Source organism: Galeopterus variegatus, unplaced genomic scaffold (assembly GCF_000696425.1).
Source record: "Galeopterus variegatus unplaced genomic scaffold, G_variegatus-3.0.2 Scaffold11547, whole genome shotgun sequence".
Taxonomy (NCBI): domain Eukaryota; kingdom Metazoa; phylum Chordata; class Mammalia; order Dermoptera; family Cynocephalidae; genus Galeopterus; species Galeopterus variegatus.
Genome location: NW_007737658.1, coordinates 22,716 through 33,188, shown reverse-complemented (window position 1 = coordinate 33,188; position 10,473 = coordinate 22,716). Strand labels below are relative to the sequence as shown.

The window sequence follows — 10,473 nt, the reverse complement described above, 5'->3', positions numbered from 1 at the left end:
TGCTTGTCTTACTGAGTGTTACCAGCTTCTATTGTTAAACTTGTTAAACTATACTTAGCCAAAACCCCACCTATGTTCTCTTCCTGAAACTTCCTCCTCTGGGGAATAAATGTGGGAAGAGAACCCCAATTCATGATTAATTTCCCAAATGGAAGGAGTGCCTCTCTCTTGAGGGTCCTGGGAGATTAACCCCTTTTCGGGCTTCTCCCTGCTCAGAAGAGATGGGGTTTGAGTAATCTTTGGCGGCTCTGTCACCCAGGGGAAAAGTGGTGACAAATCCGTGGGAGGCAAAGCAACACCTTCTGCTCGATGTTGCTGCAAACTTAAAATTGCTCTTAAAAATAAAGTCTTTTTTAAAAAGTACGTAATTTAAAGAATTCAGGGAAGTATTTATGGGCAAGGAATATTTCTGAACATTTTTAGATTTAAAAAATAAGATATAAATGAAGGCAACATCATTTTCCCGGGTTATGTGAGTGTGTGCCTGCCTAGATCTGGGGAAAGTTAGGTGAAAGGTGCTAACCACTGAATTTTAAACAGCATGTCCCTTCTCTCCTGTTTTTCATCCTAGAGCACTCACTCTAATGACAGGAAACAATGTCTCCTTCAGCCTAGAGGCTCCCTCACCCCCAAGACTGCTCTGCTGCTCACATCTGCTACTTCCTTCAGTCCGTGCACAGAGGAGTGGCCCGTGCTGCTGCCTGAAGGCTTTGAGCAGAAATATGACTGGTGAGCTGGCAAAGTCCTGGATGCTAAATATTTGGATTCACTAGCTTCCGATATGTGAAAATGGAATATAAAAGGAAGTTAAAACAAGCTCAGCATGTTACAACCTTAGCTTCAATGCAGGTTTCAAGGTCTATAGAAAGAGACAGTCACTTTATTTTATTTGGAGAATGAAATAGTTTTGCAAAGGAAAAAAGATAAAACAGTATGTGTCACACGATTCCAAGATTTTTAAAGCAAAATAAGCCTGGAAGGGAATCTATCAACATGTCACCAACCTTTAGGGTTCTCATACATTGCTAGCTGCAGTGTTATTTGGTACAGAATTCATTGAAAACAATTTGGCAATACCTATCAAAATTATAAGTTTGGGATCTGGCCAGGTAGCCCAGCTGGTTAGGGAGTGGCCTTGTAACACCCAGGTCAAGGGTTCAGATCCCCATACCAGCCAGAAGCCAAAATTAAAAAATAAATTTAAAAAAAAAACAACTATGAATTCATGTACCCTTTGATGCAGCAATTCCATTGCTAAGGGTATTTTATAGTCACATTTACAAGATAATATATGTGCAAGCATACTAATGCGGCATAGTGTGAAAAAGTTTGAAAATATATTAAAACTTCCACCAGGGGGAACTTGTTAAATAATTATGATACTTGACTAAATATTATGTAACTGTAAGATAGAAAGAGGAAACTCTTCATGAACTCATGGAATAAACTCCAAGATATATTTTAGTTGAAAAGCTTAGATACGTATGTATTAAATGGTTTGTGTTTTGTATGCTACTTGCTTTAAATAAAAGGGGAGAAAAAGAATGTGCATACTTTTATGTATTTTATCATCTGTATAAATTTGGTTGTCTCCAGAGGGAGAAAATGGGTAGGAACCAGGAGTTTTTTAAATTGCATACTCTTTTTGTACCACTTAAATTCAACCCATGTAAGTGAATTTTTATAATTTAAACATTTTAAAATTAATAATTAAAAATAGTACCAACCTGCTAGAGTGCAAACTTCATGGAGGTAAAGGACTGTATGTGTCTCATATGCAGTTCTATTCACAGCCCCCAGCACAGTGCCTGGTACAGAGGAGCCACTTAATTAACAGCTGAATGAGTAAGTGAATTGCTAATATTTTAGTGGTGAGATTCCAGGGAATTTTTTGTAATTTACAAATATTTTCTCATACACAGGCATGATTTTTACAATCAGAAATGTAGTTTTGAAGTGGAAGGGAAAGACTCAGATGCAGTAGAGCCCCTAGACCCAGGCAAGTGCTCTTAGAGTATTGTTGTCAAAGTTTTCTAAGATCTTCTCCTGTTTGCAGGAACCAGCCAGCACTGGCAGAGCCATTGCAGCAGGGTGCCACGGACATGGACCAAGGTGCTTTCCAACCTTCGGTCACCCTCCCCGTCAAGAGGTGGACCAGATGCCCCAAGAAGCTGCAGCACTTGTGTCTGTGAGGTCGTCCTGGCCCGGCCCCCGTGGCTGTGCCCTGGTTCCTGAGGGCCACAGGAGAACAGATAGCTTCCATTGGCTGAGGCAGTTTCTTTTGTGGAATCCTGCAACATTTGGGCCACCAGATGGTGCTGACACCTGATTTGGAGTGACACTCTCTGAAGTGGGACACAGGGCAAAGGGTAAATTCAGGGATTGGCCCCTGAGCCTTGAGCTTGAGTTCCCATGCAGCCATGTAGTGGGTCTCACCTGAGTTCTGACATTTTTTTCATGAAATTGTTTACATAGACAGAAACCTCACAAAAAATATTTGCTGGGGCTCACACATGTTAGGAGTAGCCCTGCTCTGATGTAAACACCTGTATTATTTGGAAGATTTCAATAAGAACAAGTAAAAGTACATAACATTGTGACAAATCAAAGCAAATGTTTTATTCTAGAAGATAATGTTGGTAATTGGGAGAAAAGAGCTTATTGATTGTGATCAGAGCCCCTCCCACAAAATCCAGAGTCAGGGAGCCCAGAGAGCTATACAGTGAGCTATTTTTACAGCTTTAAAAAAAATGTATCAAGATGTAACCAACCTTTAACTCCCTTGGCCATATTTGGCAACAGCTTGGAAGAGGCCACGTCCCAGCACAGGGGCAAGGCAGCTTTGTACTCTCTGCCGGTTATGTTGCGCTTCACAGAGTTCAGCACTATGGTTACATGATGCAGTGTAACTTTCTTATATATCCATCTCTCCCCATCACACTCCAACGCATGTTTTCCAAAGAAGTCATTTGAGCTCTAGAGAGAGTAGAAGGTCAGAGAGAGATTAGCCCAGGTAGAGCTAGCCTTCCAGAGATACAGTGAACTTCTTCCTGCTAAAATCAGAGACTGAAATCCTCTCACTGTTCTATCTTCACCTCTAGTGTGCATCTCTCTGCTGAGTCAGGAAATTCTGTATCATCCAAAGAAAATGCTGTGTCTCGTTGACTAAAAAGCCCCACATCCCATCCCTGCTCTACACTGATTCTTCACCCTCCCCCCCAGACAGCTCCAGAAGTCTGTCTACAGCAGACTGGACGCAGTGGAGAGGCCCTTGCAGGGCACACTGTGTCCTTCCTGTGACATGACTTATGACAGGCGGAGGCCGTGTTGTCTGCTTTTCATGTTCATGAGTGTATGCTGAGTGTGGAATGGGACATGTAGGTGGGCGTGGGAGAAGATGTGTGTATTGGCACAGGCAGAGCAGAAAGGGGCAACACGGAGTGGACTCTTCAGCCATTCATGGTTGGGTCCAGCTGGGCACCAGGACACACATGCCAGTAACACGGCAGTGTGTGACAGGTGTAAGGACGCCTGCCTCACGTCTCCCATCACCACCCACAGCCTAATGGCCACACCATCGATCCTGTCAGTCCCAGTCAATCCACAGAATCTGTGGACCTGGTACTCCCCCAAACTGAGTGAGAGCTCACAGAACTAGACAGAATGGCCTGGATTTATTTTGGAAGAGGCAGAGATGCACGGTGGGTGGGGATGAGAAAATCCAGTAGTCTGAGAGGGGGTGGAGGGAGGGGGATCACAGCCAGGCTGCTAGTCACATGTCACAGGTGATGCCCATGACTGAACTAGCAGGACTTGAAGACAGACAGTGGGGGGGCTGAAGGGTGGGGTGCAGGGATGGGCTACGGGGAAGGCAGGCTAGCAAATGTGCAAGGAAACACAGAAAGCGCTGGTACTGGGTTGGCCATTTAGCTCAGTTGGGAGAGCACGGTGCTGGTAACACCAAGGTCAAGGGTTCAGGCCTTCCTACTGGCCAACTGCAAGAAAAAAAAGCACTAGTTATTGGATCATTTGCTGATCATTCATTCATTTGCGAAAAGATACGTTTTTAAGCACCTCTTAGGGGCCACTCCTGTAGAAGACTCAGCTCAGGTATCTGTGCTAGGTCCCTGCATCTGGGTGGGGAAGCCAAACACATAAAATTGCAATACAGTTGATAGAGTTTGGATGTGTTGGCCCTCAAAGCTCATGTCAAAATCTGATCCCCAACTTGGCAATGTTGGGAGTGTTTGGGTTATGGGGAGAGATCCTTCATGAATAGATTAATGCCTCAGGGGGTGGGTAGCGAGTAAGTTGTTGCTTTGTTACTTCCCATGAGAGCTGGTTGTTTAAAAGACTCTGGCATGTCCTCTCTCTCTTGCTTCCTCTTACCATGTGGTCTGCTTGTACCCGCCGGCTGCCTGCTGCTTTCTGCCAAGAGTAGAAGCAGCCTGAGGCCTGCATCAGATGCAGCCGTCCCAGAATCGTAAGCCAAATAAACTTTGTTCTTTGTAAATTACCTAGTTTCAGGTATTCTGTTTATCACAGAAATAGAAACAGAAAGTGATTAAAAAAAAAAAAAAAAAGTTTGCCCTCACAGATATAGAATCTTGATCTTGGACACCCCACTCTCCAGAACTGTGAAAAATTAACATTTACTATTTAAGCCACCCAGTCTATGATATTCTGTTATAGTGCTCTGACAGACTAAGATATGGGATTTGGGAGAGGATTAAATGAGGTAATATATGGAATGTTTTTAGAACGGTGCTTAGCACATAGTAAGCTATTCCTGTTCTTATATACTTTCAAATTATTTTGTCTAAAGGTATGTTTTAGGTTAAGTGTTACACTATTAGTGCAGGGTAATAGAGGTTAAGAAACTCAGAATATGGTAGCATAGACACAATCAAATGAAAAAGAAATACAAATGTCCAGTAAAGATCTGACATTTCACCTTTTGTGTAACAAAAGGAATATCAATTAAAACAGCTATGAGATTAGTTTTTACTTGTCTCACTGGGGAACATTTTTGAATAGATAATATTCAGTGTTAGTAGGCTGTGGGGAAACACGAACTCTCAAGCATTGTTGATGAAGAGTACAAATTTGTTCACCATTTTAGAAGAAAACTATGGCAATGTTTATCTACATATTACACCAATAATCCCAATCCAAGGAGACCAGCAATACTTTCGGGAGCTGTAAAAATATATTCATTTATTCATTGGTCAAATATGCATCTATCACCTATTTGGTGCCAGCTGAAGTCATTGATTGATGGCGCTTAAGAGAGATAATCAATCAAATGTTATCGTTTCAGTTAACTGTAAGTATTGTTGAGAAAAAAAAAGCCAGCTTTTGAGGCAAAGGATTATGGGATGGGGATAGGGGAATTTTATGGGTGAAAGAGGGTGGGCTTCCTGAGGCAGTGATGCTGGGGAAGAGACCTGAAGGAAGTGCTGGCTCCTCCTGGGAGGGTCGTCCTCACCCAGGCAACAAGGGCATAAAGGGTCCTCGGGCAGGAAAGCACGAGGCTCCTCAGCAGGAGGGGCAGTGTGAGGAACAACTGGTAGGAATGAGAGAGGCCTTTCTTGCTGTCATCTGCACACTGGAGTATTACAGGGCTGCAAGAAAGAGTAGGCTGTGGGGAAACACGAACTCTCAAGCATTGTTGATGAAGAGTACAAATTTGTTCACCATTTTAGAAGAAAACTATGGCAATGTTTATCTACATATTACGCCAATAATCTCAATCCAAGGAGACCAGCAATACTTACGGGAGCTGTAAAAATATATTCATTTCTTCATTGGTCAAATATGCATCTATCACCTATTTGGTGCCAGCTGAAGTCATTGATTGATGGCGCTTAAGAGAGATAATCAATCAAATGTTATCATTTCAGGTAACTAAGTATTGTTAAGAAAAAGAAAGCCAGCTTTTAAGGCAAAGGATTATGGGATGGAGAGAGGGGAATTTTATGGGTGAAAGAGGGTGGGCTTCCTGAGGCAGTGATGCTGGGGAAGAGACCTGAAGGAAGTGCTGGCTCCTCCTGGGAGGGTCGTCCTCACCCAGGCAACAAGGGCATAAAGGGTCCTCGGGCAGGAAAGCACGAGGCTCCTCAGCAGGAGGGGCAGTGTAAGGAACAACCAGCACTCGTAGGAATGAGAGAGACCTTTCTTGCTGTCCTCTGCACACTGGAGTGTTACAGGGCTGCCAAAAAGTGAGAAGACCTACATGCATGTAGCTGGAGAGTGTACCTGATGCATTGGGTGGAGATGAAATTGCATAAGGGTATAAATTAGTATTCCCATTTTTATAATAAGCAAAGGTGGAAATGTTTCTTTTTGTATGAATGTTTGGAAAAATCTGGAGATACACAACCAAGTATCCTGCTTGTTGCTTTGTTGTGGCAAGTGGGTAGGAGAGTCAAACAGTGGTCCAAAAGGGGAAAGGAGAACAAGAAGCTAGCAGGTCTCCAAGGTTGTTATTCTGGATCTCAGGGCCGGCCCGTGGCTCACTCGGGAGAGTGCGGTGCTGATAACACCAAGGCCATGGGTTCGCATCCTATATAGGGATGGCTGGTTCACTCACTGGCTGAGTGTGGTGCTGACAACACGAAGCCAAGGGTTACGATCCCCTTACCGGTCATCTTTAAAAATAAAAAAAGAAATATTCTGGATCTCTCCAGAGTGCAACTCTAAGGTGCTAATCACATCATTTGCAAGCAATCTTCTGTTTGTAAAGTGGTTTCCCAGGTTAATAGGTTTGTGGGGAGAGAATGTCCAGATCACATTAATGATTACCTTTAATTCATAGGTGGTTTTGTGTTGTGGTTTTGACCTTGCCTGTTGTGAGCTCTGAAGGCATGAATCCATCAATGAGCGATGGAAGATGAGAGAAGATGCTGTGTGTAAAGCACCTAGCAGGGAACCTGGAAAACTCTAGGTGCTCCCTGGTGTTAGTTCTATCTACTCCTTATCCCTTACACATCAAATCTTTGGAGATTGTTGGGTTTCTGGTTGTCCAATTTTCCCCCCATTTCTTCTTTCCTGCTTTCTTTGGATTAAGTGACATTTAGAATTCCATTTAAATTTTTGATTGACTTTTTAGCTATACCTCTTGGCATTATTTTTATTTTTTCTAGTGGTTGCTAAAGAGATTCAAATATACATCCCTTTAGCTCAGTTGGTTAGAGCACAGCTTGTGATACCAAGATCAAGAGTTCAGATCCCTCTACCGGCCAGCCACTAAAAAAAACAAAACAAAAAATATATTTCAAAAAACAAAATTTAAAAAAATATATACATCTTTAACCTTTCGTAGTCTACTTAGGGTTCATAATATGCCACTTCACATAAAATATAAGAACCCTGCAACTCTGCGGGGCCATCTCCCACCCTTTCTTTATTCTATATTTGTAGTATGTATACATCTTTCCGTACCCTACAAACCAAAATACAAAGTTTTGAGCCTTTAGGGCTGTTGTCCAATTTTCCCCCCATTTCTTCTTTCCTGCTTTCTTTGGATTAAGTGACATTTAGAATTCCATTTAAATTTTTGATTGACTTTTTAGCTATACCTCTTGGCATTATTTTTATTTTTTTTAGTGGTTGCTAAAGAGATTAAAATATACATCCCTTTAGCTCAGTTGGTTAGAGCACAGCTTGTGATACCAAGATCAAGAGTTCAGATCCCTCTACCGGCCAGCCACTAAAAAAAACAAAACAAAAAATATATTTCAAAAAACAACAACAAAAAAAATTACAAACAATATATACATCTTTAACCTTTAGTCTACTTAGGGTTCATAACATGCCACTTCGCATAAAATATAAGAACCCTGCAGTTCTGCGGGGCCGTCTCCCACCCTTTCTTTATTCTATAATTGTAGTATGTATACATCTTTCCGTATCCTACAAACCAAAATGCAAAGTTTTGAGCCTTTAGGGCTAGCCCGTGGCTCACTTGGGAGAGTGTGGTGCTGATAACACCAAGGCAATGGGTTTGGATCCCGTCTAGGGATGGCCAGTTTAGTTCACATGGGAGAGCGTGGTGCTGACAAAGTTATGAGCCTTTGCGTTAAGTGGTCATATTAAAGAAACTACGAGGAACAAGTAGTCTTTCATACTCACACAAATACAATTTCCAGTGCTCTTCTACAAAAGGCTTCTAATGCACTTGGAGAAAAAGGATATAGTTGTAGAAGCCAGAGAATTATACAAGGCAAGACACATATATTACAGAACTTACAGGTAGTGGAAAGAATCCCTAAGAGTCAATGGGAATATCTGGCTGATTCAGACCCTAACCTTCACTTTTCCTGGGTTGAATTTTATTTCTCTAATCAATAATCTCCAAAGCCATGTGGAATCTTTTCCCTTATACTTTGACAAGATCAGATCTAATAAAATCTGCAAGGAAAACATCAGTAAAGATGTGCTGATTCCACCCCCTGAGCAGGACCTGAGGTAACAGCAAGGATGGGAGCAGAAACCAGACGGAGCCTTGGGAAGACCTTGCACCTGGCTCCTTGCACACAGGCCCCCAGGCTCACATCCCCCTCCCTGCTGCTTTTCATTTCCCGCATTCTGTTCTCTCAGCTCCCTCTTTTTAAACCCCTCAGGAAATCTGAGTCTTTGAGTTGGCTTGACTCTGGCCCTTCTCCTTCAGGTTTATGGGACAGATGGGTTAGCGCAACATCTGTCCTCAGGTCACTGGTATTCCTGAATGAAAGCTGACTTCCATTTTCACCAACATTTGACTTTTGAGTTTTTGTTTTTTGTTTATATTTTTTTATTTTGTCATTACACAATGTAAACATTTTTTGTGGCTTGAGTTTGTTTTTGAAAGGGGGCAGGCAGCCGGACCTGTGCCCCATAACATAAAGACTTGCCCCTGCAGAAGATTCAAGCACTTCTAAAGAAATGGGAGAGTGACAGTCCCCCTTTGGTGTCCTCATCCTTTAACTTCCTCCGGCAGAGGTAACCACTTGCAACAGGTTTTTCTCTTTTCTCTAACCTTTTCCTTTGTGTGCATTTGCATGTCTGTGTGTATCTAGAGGTATCCTTTAATGTAAATGAGTTTTATTTTTCTTTAACAACATCTGGGATCTTCCCATGTCCACAGGGCTTATTACAGATGAACCATAATTTCTTCCCCTATGAATGGAAAACTTATCATAAAGTAACCAAGCACTTATGGCCTATCTCTTTTTGATCTTGCAATTAGCTCTTTCTTTTATCCTAAAGCAAAATTTACCAAGACCGGATTGTTCATCTAATAATGGGTGATAGAAGCTGGCTTGGACTGTTGTGAAAGAAGTAAAGTTTTACTGTATAAAAAATTATTTTGTAATTTTCTTTCATTAGATACTTACTCTAGGTATTGATAATTCAATAATTTAGTGAAGTGTTTAACCCATAATATGAAGGAAATCCATATCAAATGGAAGCTTACCTTAGAGCTCCTGTGGCTCATAAATGCATTGACCAGCAGTTTTGGGGCTGGAGGTCCTTGGTCTCTAGCCAGTTCTGACACAGGCTGAGTTGAACTTCAAACACTAGAAGACCTAGGAGTTGTGAGAAACCATGTTTGATATCTTCCTGCTCTTGACTTTGTGTCCTCTCTTTTATTACTTTTTATTTTAAAATTTTAAAAAAATTTATTGGTGGCTGGCCTCTGTGAGGAATTTTGTTTATTTCTGAGCAGTAGAGATCACTGAGCAGTGTGCACACTCACTGCATCTGCTGTAGGATGATGTCAGTTGAACTTGCCCAAGATTTTAGGCAAAATGCCCAGAAATGTGCTTTAGGGTTTTTTTTTTCTTAGCATACTCATTGTTACAAATCATACTTATTCTTTATGCCCCTTACCCAATCTCCCCCTCCTCTCCTTCCCCCCTCCCCCTGTGCTCCTTCCCCCCTTCTAGTAACCACAGATTTGTTCTCTCCATCTGCTAGATTAACTGATCCTCTGTTGGTTTCTTGCCTAGATGATCTGTCCAGTACTGAGAGAGGTGTGATCAAATCCTCCCCTATTATCATAAATCAGATGCTTCTTCTGTTACGCTGGAGTGTACTGTGTGGAGAGAGAAGACCTCTTCTTTTTTTATTTTTATTTTGGTCTCCGCTGGTGCCTCTCCTTGTGACAATGAAGTTTAGAGTCTGGCGTGCCATCTGTATGGTGCCCGTGGCTGCTGCCATAGAGACTAGCCACTTTTGCGGCAGTAACAGCAATTGTGGTGGCTATGGTGGGCTACGTGCATAGAAATGGTGTTTTTGGTGTGCCTTTTACCTGTTGTGGCTGGGTTTGGCTTCCCCCAGCTCGATGCCTCAGGACCCCTAGGTCTTTTTGTTTTTGGCCACTGGCAGGTACAGAGATCGAATCCTGATGTTATCGGCACCATGCTCCAACCAGCTGAACTAACTGGCCAGCCCAGGTCTGTCTTTTCATTCCTGTTCCATTTCTTGAGC

General features: G+C 42.3%; 1 long non-coding RNA gene across 2 annotated transcripts in view; it reads left to right on the top strand.

Annotated features, from left to right (window-relative positions):
- The first annotated feature begins 582 nt into the window (after positions 1-582).
- Positions 583-10,473, top strand: part of LOC103610668 — a 21,664-nt gene continuing 11,773 nt past the window's right edge. The window contains exons 1-3 of one of the 2 annotated variants that reach the window (XR_552226.1): positions 583-729; positions 2,057-2,369; positions 4,442-4,483. This is a non-coding gene — a long non-coding RNA (uncharacterized LOC103610668). The remainder of the gene's footprint in view (positions 730-2,056; positions 2,370-4,441; positions 4,484-10,473) is intronic. The other variant, XR_552225.1, reaches the window with a different exon arrangement.